The following is a 10,982-nucleotide window of genomic DNA, read 5'->3' on the forward strand; positions in this document are numbered from 1 at the left end:
TATTTGGATTTTTGATGCTAGTTGGTGGCTTATTTTGGCTATCAAAGTCAAATTTCTACTTTGCACTCCAAGAGACATATTTTGAGATATTCTATTTTTCAGATTTTGCTCCACATCCCATTCATTTTTTTGTTTTTCTTCATTCTGATGGATATCTTAGTTGTTTTAGGTCTGAGGATTGATTTTTTTGTTTCAAATAATTTTTCTTGAGTTATACTATCTATTGTATCGGCCTTATGTCTCTTTTGATCTTTGTTGACATCCTTTTGTAGTATTTTTGCAAACACACTGAGATAAAGTGCCACTCTATTGCATTTCAAGATCTTGGACATCTTTGTGTTTTGTTGAAATCACAATACTTTATAAAGTGCCTTGGGGGGTTTTATATTGGCCATATTTGCCATCTTCCTTTATCAAGTGAGTGTTCCTTCCATGATGTTATCCTCATTATGTGTCGATGACACATTCTAGTAGAAGTGTTTGTACTTCTTTTGCAGTCTTGATGTTCCTAGTTTTGCTTTTTGCATGAGATATTGCATTCAGTTTTAGTGTTCATGTCTTACCTCTCAGCATTAGAGGGGGATTATGTTGGTTCTATTGCTTTCTTGATTCGATGGAGTGAGCTATGTATTCAGTATTTGATCCTATGTTCTAGGTGATTGCAGTGGTTGGATACTTATGCATTTCAGTGAGATGGATCATTTACCATATAGACATTCTGTCATTCCTATTTTTGGAGGCCATGAAGATACCTTCAATCTTCAATTGATCATCTCTTCAAACTTATTCTTCTCCACCTAGTCATGTTCTATATAGTGGAGGTTCTTCATAACAATAGTTTGGCAGTGTTTGCAACTTCATGATTCAATGGTGTTCTTCATGATCATCTTTTGTTCCTATCTTTTGGAACATTCTTTCCATCTCTTTTTGGAGTAGGGTTTTTCCCATGTAGTTTTCTCTATTTCTCCTCTTTACAGATATTTGGTTATGCTTAGGTACCTCATCAAACCTTGTTGTCAGGACCCAAATTTGCTTTCAGCAATAGTTTCTAGGTTTTTAGCTAATTCCTAAGTTTATCTTAAGGGGGGGTGTTAGAGTAGAAATTAATTAAATCATTTTTATTTAATTATTAAGTAACTTACTATCTCTAGTTTACTTAAGCTAAACTTTAGACATATAATAATTAATTATTAGCATGCAACCTAGGTTTTACCCTATTAGGGTTTTGATCTCCTTTTATATGGATTGATCTCTTTGTAATTCATTAATTCACTTTTGATGATAATAGTTTCTCTTTTTGCTCATCAAGAATGTCTCATCTGTGGATCTGGGAATTCCAGTCCCCATAGTTTTTTCTTCTCTCTCTCTATGACAAGTGTTTGCATGCAGGTGATTCTTGGGAGCTTTGGGGTTGATCTTTCATCAACTTCAATAGATTACTCCTCTATTTGTGTTTTCTCCTAGAGACCCCTTAAAACATGGCTCATTATATAGATTAAACAGTTCCAAGGATATCCACTCCATGTTCTTGTAAAATTCTGTTGGCAAGCCATCAATGCTAGGTGATTTGTCATTGGCCAATTCCTTGAGGGTAGATTTAATCTCCTCGATATAGATTTCACACTTAACTTCCTCTTCCAGTCCCTAGAGACCTTATCGAGGATTAATCTTAGACAATTGATAAATCTTCTTCCTGAGCTTCATTGAAATCAGATTTAAACAACTTATGATAGTAATTTATAAATACTTTTTTGATCTTGATAGGCTCATTGGTGGGAATAATTGGTTCTAGGGAAGGAAAATGAGAAGCAATGAGTTGCTTAGTAGGGGTCTTCTTAGTCGAGGCAATGAGTTCTCCCTCTGTGAATGAATTGCTTAACTTCTCCTTCAAAATTTTAGAAAGATATGACAGTAAACTTCTCCCTCTTTGACAACACATACCAAGACAATTTTGATTAGTATTAATGTACCTTGAGTACAGATTCATCTACAATATGTCCTTGTCAATACTGCATCAACTGATTGATCTTCAACTTGGTTCATTTTAATGCATCATTAAACTTTAATTAGTCAGCTTCATATAGGGGAATGACCCCTAGCTCACCTCTTAGATACAAAAATTCATGCTTAGGTAATGGCTTTGTCAATATATCTACAATTTTTTCTTTTGTATGCACATATTCTAATCTGATTTCTTTGTCTTGTACTGATTCTCTTACAAAGTGATATTTTATAGAAATGTGCTTTGTTTTGGAATGCATTACTAGATTCTTACATATGTTGATTGCACTGGTGTTATCACAATACATCACTATTGGCTCTTTGATTTCAACCTTCATTCCATCCAACAACTGTTTGAACCAAACAATGTTAGAGAAATTCACTGTTGCTACTGCATATTTTGCTTCTGTTGTAGATTGCAACATGTAGTTTTGCTTCTTGCTTATCCAAGATACCAGCCTTTTACCAAGAAAGAATGCTCCACCACTAGTGGTTTTTCTATCATCAAGATTTCCTATCCAATCAACATCAATAAATACTTTTAGGTCAAGGTTGCCTCCAATTTTGTACCATAAGCCATAGTCTCAGTACCTTTCAAATATCTTAAGATTCTTTTTATTGCCATCATGAAGTTTTTTCTAAGTTTAGCTAAGAATCTTGCCACTATCCCAACCGCTAAAGCAATGTCATGCCTTGTATGTACCACATACTATAGTTTCCCAATCATTGATCTACATAAGGTCTGATCTACTTTTTTGGAGTCATCATCTTTTGTAAGCTTAAGTCCAGTACACATGGGGGTTCCAACTGATTTTGAATCTTTCATTCCAAATTTCTTGAGTATCTCTTTGATATACTTAGATTGAGTGATATAGATACCATTTATGTTCTGATGTATTTGCAATCCAACAAAGAATTTTTATTTCTCCAAACATGGACATCTCAAATTATTTATTCATTTGTTCTGAAAATACTTTGCACAAATCATCATTTCCTGTGAATAGAGTATCATGCACAAATATTTCAGACAACACAATCTTCTTATCTAGTCCTTCCTTGATGTATAGGCTGATGTTATCATTTGTTATTTGAAAACCAATCTGTATCAAGTAGTTATGTAGTCTTGCATACTAGGCTCTAGGAGCTTGTTTCAGACCATATAAGGCTTTCTATAATTTGCAAACCATGTCCCTTTTTTCTGGATCAACAAAACTTGCTGGTTGTTCAATATAGGTCCTTACTCATTAAGAATTCTATTTAAGAATGCATATTTAACATCCATATGATATAGTTTGAATCCTTTGTGAGCTACATAAGCCAATGAAGTCCTAACACCTTCTAATCTTGCAACAGGGGAAAAAGTTTTGCCATAATCAATACCTTCTTCTTGAGAATAACCTTTACATACCAACCTTGCTTTGTTTCTTGACACCTTTCCATCTTCATTCAGCTTATTTCTAAATACCCATTTTGTACCAATTACATTTTTATCTTTGGGCCTAGGTACAAGAGTCCAAGTTTTATTTTTTTCTATTTGTTCTATTTCTTCATTCATGGCCTCAATCCAACTTTCATTTTCCAATGCATCTTTAATACTTCTAGGTTCAAATTCAACAAGTAAACATGTATCTTTTAGTTTGCTTCTTGTCATTGTTCCTTTAGATTTATCTCTAATGATTTGATTAGGTGCATGATGTCTTCTGACATATTTAGCCAATATAGATTCTTTTTTTGAATGAACTGCATTGTCTTCATTTTGAATTTCAACTTCTAGCTCAGGTCCTTCTATCTATGGCTCAGTTTCTTTAGACTCGATATGCATTCACTCAGTAGCCTCTAAATATGACTCGGGTCCCTGTAACTCAGTTTGAACTTCCTACAACTCAGTAGCTGATGGAGATTTGGTCAGCTCAAGAGATGAAGTCTCCTTTTTGTCAAATGTGTTTGGAAATTTATTAGGTTCATAGTAGACAAATCTTCTATAATATTATGGTTCCTTTTTGTTTTCTTCTTTAGTCTTTTCTGCAAACTCATCAATTCTCACATATGCACTTTCTATGATTTTGTGAGTCGATAAATTCAGACATTTGTATGCTTTACTTCTGTAGGAATATCCTAGAAATATACCTCCATCACCTTTTGCATCAAATTTTCCTTTTCTAGATTCTTTCAAGATATAACATTTGCTGCCAAGTACTTTCAAGTAACTTACATTAGGTTTGTAGCCATACCATAGCTCATAGGGAGTTTTCTTTAAGTCCTTCTTCAACTGTACTCAGTTCAAAGTATGAACTATAGTGCTAATAGCTTCCTTCTAGTATTTGATAGCAACATTATTCTCAATCATTAGTGTCCTTGCACAATCCATGATGGATTTGTTTCTTCTTTTAACTATTCCATTCTGCTCAGGAGTACCAAGGGCTGATACTTGTCTTTTGATTCCTCTTTCAATGCAGAAATTGTTGAATTCATTTTAGATGAATTCACCACCTCTATATGATCTTAAGCATTTTAATCTTTTTCCAGTTTCCTTTTCTACTCTAGCAAGATAGCATTTGAATTTCTCAAAAGCTTTTGATTTTTCTCTTAAATACATAACAATCATCATTTTAGAGTAGTTGTCAACAAAAAGAATGAAAATATTTTCTCCACTATAAGTTTCTATTCCAATGGGTCTACACAAATCAGTATGTACAATTTCCAAGACATCTTTTGACTGATAATTTTTTCTTTTAAAACTAGTCTTTCCCATTTTACCAATTTGGCAATTCTTGCATAATCCAATATTAGGTTTCTTCAAATTAGGAAGACCTCTTACTCTTCTGAGTTTTCTAATCTTGACCATATTATCAAAGCTTACATGACATAGCCTTTTGTGCCATAACCAACTTTCTTCTATTCGAGCAATGAAACATGAACAATCACCAAGATCAAGATAAAATAGGTTACCTTTTGTTTGCCTGCCTGATCCAATCAGATTTCCTTGGTTATTCAACAATCTTGCCTTGCCATTCATGAATTCTACCTTGAATCTAGTGTTGTTCAGCTATACCACACTCAGTAAATTATGTTTTAGTCCTTCAACCCAATAGGCATTGTCACATACAAGTTCATTAATTAATGAGATTTGGCCTTTCCCTTTTATGCAACAAGGTTCATTGTTTTCAAACCTTACACTAACTCCATCATAGTGTTCAAAGTGTTTAAACTTAGTTTTGTCTCCAGTCATATGATGAGAACATCCACTATTTGTGATCCATGTGTCATTCTTGCTAACATGAGAGACAAGTGCCATCTTATCTTCTTCATCATCAGATTCAACTTTAATAGCAATATACACTATTTCATCTTTATTATTATCAGAATCTTTAGCCATAAAAGAAGTTTTCTTACCTTTGTTTTTGTAGGATTTGTGACCTTTGAATTCCTTCTTACCTTTGTACTTGTGGCTTTTCTTCTCTTCCTTGTCTTCTTTGTTTGGACACCTAGCAGCAATATGACCAATCTCTTCACAAGAAAAACATATTAGAGGGATTTTACCTTTGTACTTTCCTCTGCTCCTGGACCATTTCTTTGCAAGTAAAGCTTCAACAATTTCAAGATCACTATCTGAACTTTCTTTAGTTTCTTCTTCACTTTCTGATTGACTATCTTTTATTTTCTTGCCTTTTTCTTTGAGTGGGAGTTTAGCTTCAAATGCAAATTCAATATTCTTGGAAGCAGGAACATAGTTGTCAAAGTTGTCTAGTTCAAAAGTTGTTAATCTTCCTACTAGGGCATCCAAACTTAACTTGTGATTTAGATCACATTTCTTTTCTTGAATAGTAGATACTCTAATTGCATAGATAGGAAGCAAAGTTATGAGTACTTTACTTACAACAGTTTCTTCCTTGATTTCTCCTCTAGATGCTCTGATTGCACTAACAATGGCCTTGATTCTTTCCACATGTTTTGCAACATTTTCGTCCTCTCTCATCCTCATTTGATCAAATTATCCTCTAAGGATTTTTGCTTTGGCTCTTCTGACATTGTCATCTCCTTCATAGATTTCTTTTAGCTTGTTCCACATATGAAAAGCAATTTTATAATCTTTGACCTCATCAAATTCAACATAACTGAGAGCAAATGCAATGTCAATCATCATGATGTTATGGTTCTTCTTCTTAGCAGTATCATCAACTGATAATGTTCCAAGGAAATTTTATATTCTTCATCAAGATATTTGCATCATGAATCACTAATGGTAGCCAGATGAAGCCTCATAAGTTCTTTCCATGCTGCAAAGTTATATTTGTTCAGCTTTGGAATCTCTCTCTTGTAAGACATCCTGATCTTTTGCTTAGGTCCTTGAAACCTTCTCTGCAAGCACCAAAAGCTCTAACACCAATTGTTGGAAATATAAGAGAACTAACTGAGGGGCAGGGGGGACTAGGGGGGGGCGTGGTGGTGGTGGGGTGGTGAATCAGTTACCACTAAAATAAATTCAAATCCCTTAGATGTCAACTATAAAATTCAAACTGGTTATTGCTAATACTTGGTAATCACACAAAAAATTGTTATAACTCGATAAGTGCAGAGTGTAAATTACTTTAATGAATCTTAAGATGTTATCAGTAATTATTTTGCAAGCATGAGAGAAATAACATGAACACATGAGATACCATGATTTAACTTGGAAACCCAATTTAGAAAAAACCACCAATGTAACTGGTTGCTATTTTTCACTCTTATGAAGTGAGCCCTATTAGAAGCCAACCTTGTTAAAGGTTACAAAACACACTATTAGGTGTGACCCTGTTAAAGGATTTAATCACCCTGTTAGGAGTGGCCTTGCAAAAGGTCTTGAAACAATTCAAAGGAATTGCCACCTTATTAGAGGATTTACAAATGGATGTTAAACCAACTCTATTAAGAGATTTTAGATCACTGCTATAATGGTTAGAGAGTAACAATGAAATGACTTGATTATGATGCAACTAAATTGCTGATTACAAATTTTTGCTCTGGTTTATACTTGATCCTTCCTAATCGAATAATACTTTTCTGCACCATAAGGATATCTCTTTATCCTTCAAGTTCACTTCCTCTTCTTATCTTTTTCAACTTATTCAACTTGCATCCTGCACACTTTGAAATCACAACTTGACCTTCTACTTATACCTTCTAGATTATCAAGTTTGCTCAAATACAAGGGTAAAAGCACAAACCTGTGTCACCTTTTATAAAGGAGAAGTGATATCAGAATTTAAAGTCTTCAACTTTAATGACATAAAAGTGGCATTTGTGCTTAGAATTTGAAGATGATGTAAACTAATGAAATGTGTAAAATTAGATGAAGTTTATGTCTGTAATTTTTTTGAAAAAAATTGAGTGAAAATTTTATCTATTTTTAAATTTTTTAAGTCTATTTTTTAATTATTTTTAAATGTTGAAAATATAGAGTTTTGTTCCCGTCAAACAAATATATGAAAATGTTCATATTTTGGTCTGATTTTGGAATATGTTAGAGTCAACATGTATACCTAGTGCACCAATAAAGAAAAATTGAAATTCAACTAATATTTTTTAAGTTATAACTGGTCAAAGTCAAAGTTATCAGAAATTGACAGTTTTTTTCTCCCGTCAAACTTTTTCCATCAAATCTACATATTTTTTAAAACAAATCGCATATTCTTGAAGAAGACTCTCTCCTCTAGTGCAGCATTAAAAAATAATAATTTTTGAACATGATTTAGTATTTTTTTCTTATTTTTTAATAGACATCTTCCTGAATCTTAAAATACCTACTTGTACTATTTTCAAATTATAACATATTATCCTTAATCAAAATTTTAAAAAAATTATATAATCATAATCTTGAATCCGAGACCTACAAAACTATATTTTTAGTTTTAAAAAAAACTTCAATTTAGTAAGTCAAATTGGCCTTCAAAGTTAGAATTTTGCAGTAGTTCTTATTTTTGCTTGTGTGGCTGCCACATAGGCAGTTTCGGCCGAAACAGTTTTGGCCGTAACAGTTTCGGCCGAAAGGGTTTCGGTTGTAACCCCCTAGTGTATAAACTTATCATCAATCACTTTTTGGCTACTTTTATGATATTTTGAGTCATTTGAAACATGGTGGTTACAGACAAAACTGTTTCGATCGGAAGTGTTTCGGCCGTAACTGTTTGTGCCATGTTGACAAAAAAATTTGCCACATATGTACGGCCGAAACTTATTCGGCCATAACAATTACGGCTGAAACTATTTCGGCTGTAACCTCTCCAAATATCACAAATGGTGACACAGGTTTGTGCTTTCACCCACAAATTGGACTAACCAATATTCATCACCTCAGTTGGCTAGAATCAATAGGCAAAATAATCAAGCTTTACAAGAAAACCCTTGGTAGCTGACCCACCTCGGTAGAAACTGATTCTAAAGCGATTTCTTGTGTTAACGAACAGAAGCTCGATTAACACTGCGAACTTACAAAATTCCTTTGGTAACCAAGTGAACTCGGTTAGCACTGACTTTGTTCAACTTTCCCTTCGTTAACCAAGTGAGCTCAGTTAACACTCTTTTTTTCTTAACTTCCTTCAACGCTCGAATGAGCTTGATAGAAACTGCCTTTTGTATAGAGTAAACTCAAGAACGCTTGGTAGACTAGGAAAACTGTCTACATTGACCAAGTGAGCTCGGCATGCACTGTCTGTCAACTGATATGACATTTGTGTAACATCAAAGAAAATACACAATTAATCAATTGTATCCAATAGATACCTTCCATATTGATCATCTCTTTAGACTTAGTCTTCTCTACCTAGTCATGCTCTATATAGTGGAGGTTCTTCAGATCAGCAGTTTGGCAATGCTTGTAGCTTCATGCTTTAGTGTTGTTCTTCATGATCATCTTTTGTTCCTATCTTCTATAGCATTCTTTCCATCTCTTTTTGGTGTAGGGTTTTTCCCATGTGGTTTTCTCTATTTCTCCTCTTTATAGAGATTTGGTTGTGCTTAGGTACCTCATCAAACCTTGTTGTCGGGACCCAAATTTGCTTTCAACAATAGTTTCTAGGTTTTTACCTACTCCTTAAGTTTATCTTATGGGGGGTTGTTAGAGCAATAAGGTATTGCCTTATTAATTAAATCATTTTGATTTAATTATTAAGTGACTTGTTATCCCTAGTTTACTTAAGCTAAACTTTAGACAAATAATAATTAATTATTTTATTAATTATTATCATGCAACCTAAGTTTTACCCTATTAAGGTTTTGATCTCCTTTTATAGGGATTGATCTCTTTGTAATTTATTAATTCACTTTTGATAATAACAATTTCTTTTTTTGCTCATCAAGAATGTCTCATCTATGGACCTGGGAATTCCAGTCTCCATAGATTTTTCTTTGCTCTTTCTGTGATAGGTGTTTGCATGTAGGTGATTCTTGGGAGCTATGGGATTGATCTTTCATCAACTTCAACATATTACTCCTCTATTTGTGTTTTCTCCTAGAGACCCTTTAAAACATGGCTCGTTATATAGATTAAATTGTTCCAAGGATATCCACTCCATGTTCTTCTTGTAAAATTCTGTTAGCAAGCCATCAATGTTAGGTGATTTGTCATTGGCCAATTCCTTGAGGGTAGATTTAATCTCCTCAATATAGATTTCCCACTTAACTTCCTCTTCCAGTCCCCAGAGACCTTATTGGGGATTAATCTTCGACAATTGATAAATCTTCTTCTTGAGCTTCATTGAAATCAGATTTAAACAACTTATGATAGTAATTTGTAAATACTTGTTTGATCTTGATAGGCTCATTGGTGGGAATAATTGGTTCTAGGGAAGGAAAAGGAGAAGCAATGAGTTGCTTAGTAGGGGTCTTGTCAGTCGAGGCATTAGAAGTCTCCCTTAGTAGATTGGGAACAAATAGAAGGAATAGTGTTGGAGGCATTTTGGGCATAGGTTTAGATCTAGGGATGGATAAATAGAAATTACAACAATTCTTCTTGTTGTGGTCATTCTTCTTATAGTTGAAGCAGGCATTCTGGTTACCAAGAAGGTTAACATCCCACTCAAAAAAACCCATCAAATGCCATGGAAATCTTTTTAGGAATATCCACACTAGGGGTAAGGGTTATAAGGACTCTCACATTGAGATGAGGGAGAATAATCTTAGATTCCTCTACTTGAACCACCAAACCCAATTTCATCAACATTTTGGGGCAAGAAGGGCTAAAATTCTAGTTCGAGATTAATAATGTCTAGCCACTGGGGTGAGGATCTTGCCATTATCTGTTCCATCTTACCATCGGTTGACCAAGGAAATGTCCTAAAGGTGGTTTTACCCACATTCTAGAATTTTTTTTTAGCACATTTTCTTGCATAAGTGGATTTTAAAGAAAATAACAAAAAAACCTATTTGAAGAATATGACAAAAATTATTTTAAATACCTAATTTAACACCCCAAACATTGTTCATCCGATCATCAAGAAAAATTTTTGAGAGTAAAAAATCCCCATCAATAGTAATAAAGGAAACAACCACATTTTTTAGTCTGGGTCTCTCATTTCTAATGGTAGTTTTCATGCCATCATTGGGAGCGAGAATAAAAGTCTTACAATCAATTGTAGGGGCCTTATCACATCCTTCTCTAGAGTTTCTAGAGGGAATTTTGTTACATTCTTTAGTTCTATTGGCAGTTTCCCCCAAAAGTTCTCTGATTATGAACTATCCATCAAATCTTGTTGAGGGCAAGCAAATAGTCTCTAATTCCTCTATGAGCATTGCTTTGTAGAACGATTTTGTTCTTATGATTGCTTCATCTGAAGAATGTTTAGTAGATTCTATACCATCAACACCTTTACTTCTTTCTACACCTTTATTAATTACATTCTCTTCCTTATCAATAACATCCTTATTACTACTATCCAACAAATTTGTTCCAACACCCGTATAACCTAGAGAAATAGGCCATATCTTCTTAGCCTCATTAAAAT

The sequence above is a fragment of the Cupressus sempervirens genome, chromosome 7, assembly GCF_028749045.1.
Source record: "Cupressus sempervirens isolate cs-2001-9-10 chromosome 7, ASM2874904v1, whole genome shotgun sequence".
Classification (NCBI taxonomy): Eukaryota; Viridiplantae; Streptophyta; class Pinopsida; order Cupressales; family Cupressaceae; genus Cupressus; species Cupressus sempervirens.